Source organism: Silene latifolia, chromosome 10 (assembly GCF_048544455.1).
Source record: "Silene latifolia isolate original U9 population chromosome 10, ASM4854445v1, whole genome shotgun sequence".
NCBI lineage: Eukaryota > Viridiplantae > Streptophyta > Magnoliopsida > Caryophyllales > Caryophyllaceae > Silene > Silene latifolia.
In genome coordinates this window covers 74783282-74792366 of record NC_133535.1, presented here as the reverse complement: position 1 = coordinate 74792366, position 9085 = coordinate 74783282, and positions in this window count along the sequence as shown.

Here is a 9085-nt window from a genome sequence, read left to right as displayed (position 1 = left end):
AACTTTCTAGCAAGCCAACCGTTATTAAGTAATCGTTAATCAACTGATAAAATACAAAGTATACCCTTGTGAACCTATAAGAGATTTATAAATGTTATCACACTAATTGTGGAGGACACAAGCTCCAACATAAACTCCACACAAACTGTCTTGTTCAAGGTAGAAATCTTTAAAAAACTAAAAGAATTCAAGAACCAAGGACCGATAAGTGATCTCATGCATGTTGAACAAGGTTGATTGACCAAATAAATCAAAGAGTGCCTCGGTTTGATGATAGATGCCTAGTTTCCTTAATGTCTCATGGCACATGAATTTTGTAGGAAGAATGTTCTTACCAAGGAGACGATGAAAGACGAGTCTTTGGACATCATTGACGAATTCTATATTGGAGAACTCATTAAGTCTTGAGAGATCAACTATTTCTTCATTCTCTCTCCTCAATGTGTTGAGGTGAGATGTTGAGGAGCTTCCAATCAACCTTGTTCTTCTTCTTTCTCTACGCAAGGAACCTCTTGTTCTCATCTTTAAAAGTAGATCTTGAAAGTTGGCTTGTTGAAGATGAAGATATTATTTATAATTGAGATCCTTCTTGAAACCCTAGGTTTTGGGGGTTTTTAATTTAGAGGTGAATGAGTGATTTTGGTGTGATTTGAATCATATGGGAGGGGATTTTATGTTTTATAGAGGGAAGAAGGATGAGGTGTCATGAAATGTGTGGTGGGTATAAGATTATATTTGTCCAAAATAGGAGAGCAGCAGGGGGGGGGGGGGAGAGACGCGCGGGCCGTGCTCGGGACGAGCGGATTCGTGCTTTGCAGAAAAATCATAAGAGCAGCTAGGGATGGGCGGATCGAGCTCAGGATGCTCGGATCCTCAGTCAGTGTACTCTGGAATTTCCAACCCGTGCTGAGACGCGCAAATTCTGCTGGAGACGAGCGGATCTTTTCTCTGGGGACGCTCAGATTCATAGTCAGTGTGATCCTTAAATTTTTGAGCAAGCCAGGACGCGCAGATCCTAACCAAGACGAGCGGCTTCAGGACTGGGATGGGCGTCTTCGATATAATCCGCTCAGATTTGGTAACAGACCCAATTCTTCACTTTTAGCACCCCGAGACCCTCATCCTAGAGCCAGGACGCTCGGATCATAGCCAGCTCGAGCGGATTCCTGCCAGGGACGCTCGGATCATCTGTAGTTCCCACGGGCTCAGGTCTGCCCTTGGGGTTTCCTCGTTTTTGTTCTTCCTCCTCCTCATTTGATAAGAGTGCTTCCCCACACTTGAATTGCTAAATCCTTCATTCATCAAAAGAGTTAGTAACACTCCCTCACCGACTCTCATGTCAAAAATCATGCTTTTATGTAAATGCAATAAAGTTAAAAATACAAGTGAGAAGAGTTAGTATATTTACAAATGGTGGTTTGGAGAGGACTCCACCAAACTCTCTCTTTGATGGTCCTTTCATGGTGGGAGAGGCTCGAGGCGGATGACCTCTACTTCTTCGATGAATGCCCCTTCATAATATGGTTTCAATCTTTGGCCGTTGACTCTGAACTTGTTTCCATCTTCCGACTTTATCTCAAAATCTCCATATTTTCCCACTTCGGTGATTACATAGGTCTCCATCCATCTTGAGTTTAACTTCCAGGAAAAGCGTCAATATCGGGAGTTAAATAGAAGGACTTTGTCTCCCTTGTGCAAGGCCTTTTGCTTGATTCTCTTGTCATGAAGCAATTTTGTCCTCTCCTTGTAGATCTTTGCATTTTCGTAGGATTGTAGTCAGAATTCCTACAACTCTTGGATTTGCATTATCCTATTTTGGCCACTTAGCTTGAGATCAAGGTTGAGAGCTTTGATTGCCCAAAAGGCTTTGTATTCTAGCTCAATTGGCAATTGACATGCTTTTCCATAGACTAGCTTGTAAGGGGAGGCTCCTATGGGAGTCTTATAGGCCGTCCTATAAGCCCAAAGAGTGTTATCAAGCTTCATACTCCAATACTTATGAGTCTTGTTAACAACCTTCTCAAGAATTTGTTTGATTTCTCTATTCGAAACTTCAACTTGACCGCTTGTTTGAGGATGGTGTCCCAAGCCGGTTCTATGTTGAACACCATATTTTGTCAAAAGAGAGGTGAGCTTATTTTCATGTAAGTGTGTCCCTCCATCGCTAATGAGTGCTCTAGGGACTCCGAATCTTGGAAAGATTACTTTCTTGAGAAGTTTAGTAACCGTCTTGGCGTCATCGGTTGGAGAAGCAATTGCTTCTACCCAATTCGATACATAATCAACGGCTACATGAATGTATTTGTTTCCTTGAGATGATACAAATGGTCCTTGGTAGTCGATTCCCCATACATCGTAAATTTCTACCTCCAATATTCCGCGTTGTGGCATCTCATTTCTCCAAGAAATGTTCCCGGTTCTTTGGCAAGGATCACAATGAAGAATAAATTTTCTAGCATTTTCAAACATGGTAGGCCAAAAGAAGCCCGATTGAAGGACTTTAGCAATAGTTCTTCGTGCTCCATGGTGTCCTTCATAAGGTGATGAATGGCATCCTTCTAAAACACCTTGAACTTACCATTGGGATATGCATCTCCGGTAAAGTCCATCACTATATTCCTTGTAAAGATTGGGATCATCCCAAAAATATCTCTTTACTTCAAACAAGAATCTCTTTCTTTGATTATAGTTCAAGTTTGGAGGAAGAACTCCTCGAACAATGTAGTTTGCATAGTCGGCAAACCACGGTGTGGTGTGCCTCTCAAGTTGTGAATGTATGGCCATCAAGATATCATCGGTGAAAGAGTCATTGATCGGTGTCTCTCCCTCATCATTGTGGAATCGAATTCTTGACAAGTGATACGCTACCATATTCTCGGCTCCTTTTATATCTCTTATCTCCAAATCAAATTCTTGGAGTAGCAAAATCCATCTCAACAATCTTGGTTTGGCTTTTTTATTTATAAAGAGATGTCTAAGAGCACGATGATCCGAGAAAACAATCACTTTTGATCCAAGCAAATAGGAACCAAAAATTTGTCTAGTGCATAGACAATGGCAAGAAGTTCCTTCTCGGTAATATCATAATTTACTTGGGTAACATCAAGAGTCTTGCTTATGTAATAGATAGCATGCAAGGCCTTTCCTACCCGTTGGCCAAGAACCGTTCGAACGGCGTAGTTACTTGCATCGCACATGATCTCAAATGGTAGTTCCCAATTTAGTGGTTGGATGATCGGTGCCGAGATCAATGCTTCCTTGATTCTATTAATGGCTTCAACACACTCATTAGTGAATTGGAATTGGGCATCTTTAAGCAAAAGTTGAGTGAGAGGTTTTGCGATTTTTGAGAAATCTTTTATAAAACGGCGATAGAAACCCGCGTGACCGAGAAAGCTCCTCACCCCTCTAACATTCACTGGAGGTGAGAGTTTCTCTATCACCTCAACTTTGGCCTTATCAACTTCGATGCCCTTTTTCGAGATTAGATGACCCAAAACAATACCTTCATTGACCATAAAGTGACATTTTTCCCAATTTAAAACAAGGCTAACATCTTCACATTTTTGCAACACGAGAGAAAGGTTATGCAAGCAAGAGTCGAAGCCTTTTATGTAAACGTTAAAATCATCCATAAAAACTTCCATTATGGTTTCTAGATAATCGGAGAAGACACTCATCAGGCATCTTTGGAAGGTAGCAGGGGCATTACATAGTCCGAAAGGCATTCTCCTATATGCAAAAGTACCGCAGGGACATGTGAAAGTGATCTTGTGTTGGTCATCCGGGTGTATCGGGATTTGGAAGAATCCCGAGTACCCGTCAAGGTAGCAAAAGAATATGTTAGAGGCTAACCTCTCAAGCATTTGGTCAATGAATGGTAGGAGGAAATGACCCTGTCTTGTTGCGGAATTCAATTTGCGATAGTCAATACACATACGCCAGCCGGTGATCTTCCTTGTGGGTATTAGCTCATTCTTATCATTTGTTACCACCGTGGTGCCTCCTTTCTTAGGCACCCCTTGAACGGGGCTAACCCACAAAGAATCCGATACAAGATATATGATTCCCGCATTAAGTAGTTTCATAACCTCAGCTTTTACAACTTCTTGCATATGGGGGTTTAGTCTTCTTTGGGATTTGATGGTATTCCTATGGTTCTCTTCTAGATGAATTCTATGCATGTAAAAATTGAGGCTTATCCCCTTAAGGTCATCTAGACTATAACCTATAGCCTTTTTATGTTCTTTTAACACATCAAGCAAACTTTTGAATTGATTCTCATCAAGTTTTTCATTAACAATCACGGGTTTGGTTTTAGATTCATCAAGGTAAGCATACTTCAAATTTGGGGGAAGGGGTTTTAGAGTTGGAGTTTGTACCTCACTTTCTACCATTGAAGGTTCATTAAGGACATGCTCCATCTCCATTATACACTCCATTCTCATGGCATATTGGACTTGTTCCTCAAGCTCATCATACCCATCATATTCAAATTCCATGACATATTCATCTAGCTCTTCGGCTTGTATGGTATGATCTTCGGTTGCTTGTTCTTCTTCAGTGGATTGTGATGCTTCCTCGAGAATTTTATTTATCAACATGGATTGCTCATAGGTAAGTTCTTTGTTGGCTAGAACGACTTCAAGGAGATCTACTTCCAATTCCCAATGATTTTTTTTGGCCTCACTTGCTTCTAAGGTTTCCAAAGCTTGTAAAGGGTCTTTGATGAGAGTAGTACTCATGTGGTCCTCTACACAACAATCTATAATATCCATCTTGCAAAGTACACTAAGAGAAAAAAAGGTGAGAAGTACCTTGAGGAAGTGCTCTCCCTCAAGGTAAAGAAAGACACAACTAAAAACAATTAACAAAAATCAAATCAAATTAACACCGTCCCCGGCAACAGCGCAATTTTTGGTCTGGTTCAAACTCGTCGTCAAAAGCTACCAACCAAAAAAATATTTATAACTTCATAAACTACTCTTAGTAAATAGGTAAGTAAAGGTCGGATCCCAAGGGACGGGTATTGATGTAGGATTCTCAATCGCAAATGGTTGTGTCTTAGGGTGTCACAATTTGGGTTGAGATGAAATTGGTCTAAACTAATTAACAAGATAAAAGTAAAGCAATGAAAACAAGCAAGGTAATTAAAAAGGGGTGTAAACAATTGATTAAAGACACTAGGGTGTCATGGGTTCATAGGTGATTCATGGGAGTTGATCATACAAACATGTTCTCAACTAGATGCAAGCACTTATTAGGGGGTGTTTGGTTCACCCGATATAGGTATGAGGTATGGGTTTGGAATGAACCAAACCCATACCATGTGTTTGGTTGACAAAATTGAAGGTTTGATACCCATACCTCAAACCCATGAGGTATGGGTTTCTCATACCCAGGGAGGGGGGTGGGTATGAGATTGATACCCATGGTATCAAATTACAAATATTAAAAAGTGATAAAAACGATTGTAAAAAAATCATTTTATATATTTATTTGATTAAATTTTTTCTACATGATTTAATAGTATAAAAATTATTATTAAAAATATTGTATTTTGAAGAGTTTTTAGCTTTGATTAGTTTCTAACCCCATGCCTCCAAAATTGAACCAAACACATGGAATGAGGTATCAAGTTCCAACCCGATACCACCAGGTATGATTCCCGATTCCAAACCCATACCCACGTGTGAACCAAAAACCTCCTTATTGTGATGGGATCGAGTTGGTGTATAAGTTTACAATCCCTAAGAAGGTTTGGGTCCCGGAGCCGAATCGATTATATTGTACAACACCTACAAGTTGACTTAATCCTTCCTATTCAACTATATGCATGGTCTAACGAGGCTCGAGTTGGTGTATATGCTTACAAGCCTCATTTAAAAGATAGGTGATGGGTAAAAATGCAAGTTCATCAAACATAACATGTGCATAAGTTGAAATCACAACAAGTATGCGAATTAATTATGAAAACATATTAGATTAAGCATAGATCAATCCCCATGTTGGTTTCCCCTAATTCCCCATTAACCCTAGCTAAGGAAACTACTCACTCATGATCAAGTTTAACATGTTAATAAGGTTGTCAATCATATTAACAAGGCAAAACATGATGAATAAATGAAAGTGATTAACAATAATTAAACAAGATTACGAGAGACTTATACCTATGACGATGATTCCAAATAATAAAGCAAAGAATAATATAAGTACTTGATGATTGATGGAAGGTTGTCAATCCTCCAAATAAACCCAAATAATCTTCTAATTACCCAAAATAAAGGAAGAACAATAGAGAAATTAAGGAAAGATTAAAATGTGATTAATATTGAGAATTGTATTACAACTAAATTAAGACTAATTTGAGAGTATTAAGAGATGATTACAACTTGATTGAGGATGGATTAAGACTTGATAAAAATCTAGGTAGTACAAAGGGGTATTTATACTAAATATTAGGTACAAAGATTAGGGTTTCTAAGGGCTTAAATGACTATTAAGACTCTAAGAAAAGTTGAGGAAATGCTACTCCCAAGGGAAATGAGTGGATCCTCTTGCTAGTCTTGCCTCGATCCGCTCGTCCCGTGCTGTGGCACGGGCTCTTCTGCCTTGAGATCCACTCGGATCCCGGGGAAGACGCTCAGGTCAACCTGCTGCAAGCCGCTCGTCTTGGGCACAAGATGCCCGGATCCTGGTGCTCTGAGACGCCCGGATCGTGCTCGATCCGCTCGGATTCTTGGACATACTACTTTTCTTCTTTTGCTCCATAAAAATCCTCAAGGATGATGTCGGGGATGCAAGGATCCTTTCATCATTGCCCATTCCACTTTATTAACAACTTAGGCCTCTAGTGTTGGTCTTCTCTTTGATGCTTGGTCATTAGATGCGATCAATTTAGCTCTATTTCGCCTCATAAATGCAAGGTTAGCAATCCTTTCCTACCAAGGAGACAAAACCTCAAAGAATATGCAAAATGGAAAACTAAAGATAGTAAATGAGCCAATTATGTGATATAAAGCATAGGAACGAGGTTAATTCGGGGACTAAATGTGCTCAAATATGAGTCACATCACCATGCTGGCTCATAATCCGAGCGGCTCAAGCCCAATCTGGGCGTCTTAGCAGCTAATCCAGGCTTCTCGATCATAGGACGAGCATCTCCCCCTGTAGTTTAAGCACCAATACAAAGACAAGACATGGGGCTCCTCCTGAGACTTGCAAAGCTCTAATCTCCTTCTAAAAGGGGCTAATCGTCATTTAAGCCCTCAGTTAACCTAATCATTGTATCACTATAAATACCTTATTTGTAATACTCAAGAGACTAAGCCCTCTTAGTGGAGCCAAAGCTCTCATTAGGAGTAGATTAGAATAGATTAGCATCTAATCTTTCCACAAATTACACATTAATCTTTCCTTAATTATTGTTCAAGACTTGTTATTGGGTAATTGAAGATTATTGGGTTATTATTGGAGAATTGACAACTCTTCATCTATCAATCAAGTTCTCTTCTATTATTCTTTGCTTTTATATTTGGATCATCCTTAAGTTGGTATAATCCCTTTACCCTTTACTCTTTATTGCTTATTTCTTCACTCATTCACCATGTTTAACCTTGTTAATATGATTGACACCCTTATTAGCATGTTTACCATGATCATGAGTGAGTAGTCTTCTAGCTAGGGTTAATGGGGGATTAGGGGAACTATAACATGGGGGTAGATTCATACTTAATCTAATATGTTATCATAAGATTGCTTGCTTGTTGTAGTGTCAACCTATGCACATGTTATGCTTGATAAAATGCTTGACTATGAAACCTTGCATATATACATCTCTTATCTATTCAACAAGACTTGTAAGATATAAACTAACTCGAGTCTTGTTAGACCATGCATAGAAGTGAATAGGAAGAAAGTAAGCTGACTTGTAGGTGTTGTACAGTCTTGACCGACTTGGCTCCGGGACCCAAATCTTCCTATGAATCATAAGACATAAACTAACTTGATTCCAAAACACCAATAATTTGCTTGCATCTATGTAAACATGTTTGTATGATTTTCACCATAATTCCCCTATAAACCCATGACACCCTAGTACCCTTAATCAATTGTTTACATATCTTAATTTATTACTTGTTTTACTTTATCGCTTCTATTAGTTTAGACTCACCAACTCCTACCCAAATCAATTAGTCACAAGCATAAATTCAGATAGATAGACTTAGAACCCAAAGCACACCATCCAGTGGATTGACCTTGACTTAACCACTATCTAGTAGTTTGTTGAGATTATAATTGTGTTTGATGGAGCGTGCGACGACAACATCACATCAGCTATACTTATTGAAGAGATAAGAAGCCGAGAACTCGTTCAAAGACTCCTTCACCAACACTCTGTAGGTCCGAGGAGGAGGTTATAATACCTCGGATTTATGAGGTGTTGGGTACTCTATCAAGTAGGGCTTACTCTGTCGAGTACGTTAGTTTTGCATTCTGGAGTACATTCTGCCTGATGGGTACTCGATCGAGTAAGGGCAACTTGATCGAGTAGGCGGTACTCGATCGAGTACCTTAGTTAGTCGATCGAGTATGTCGGGTTATACGTGTTTTTGGTCAGGTTTGATAGCAATGCGTGAAAAGTTATATAAAGTATTTCCGTCAGTTCTTTTTACTTTCTACCTAAATTCTAAACCTTTTTACAAAGAAAGCAAACAACGTTGATTTCTCTTCTCGCATTGCTATCAAATCCAAGGGCTAGATTTGTCGGATTTCTGAGTTCTTTATACCGTTGAGATCGTCGTATTGTGGGTAAGATCCTTGTACCGTTTTTATGTCAGTTCGTTAGTATTGTGTTTTAGCAGGAATTCTCAAGGAGATAATGTCCTGCCAGGGAAGAATTTTTAGGGTAATCTAACTCAAAACAAATAGCCTGGCTAGTATGACAGAAAGAATAAAGGAATAAATGCAAAAAGTAAGACACAAAGATTTATACGTGGAAAAATCCTGGGAATAAGAGAAAAAACCACGGGCACCAAGCCAGGAGGGATTATTACTATGATTTTAGATACCCTGATAGGGAATA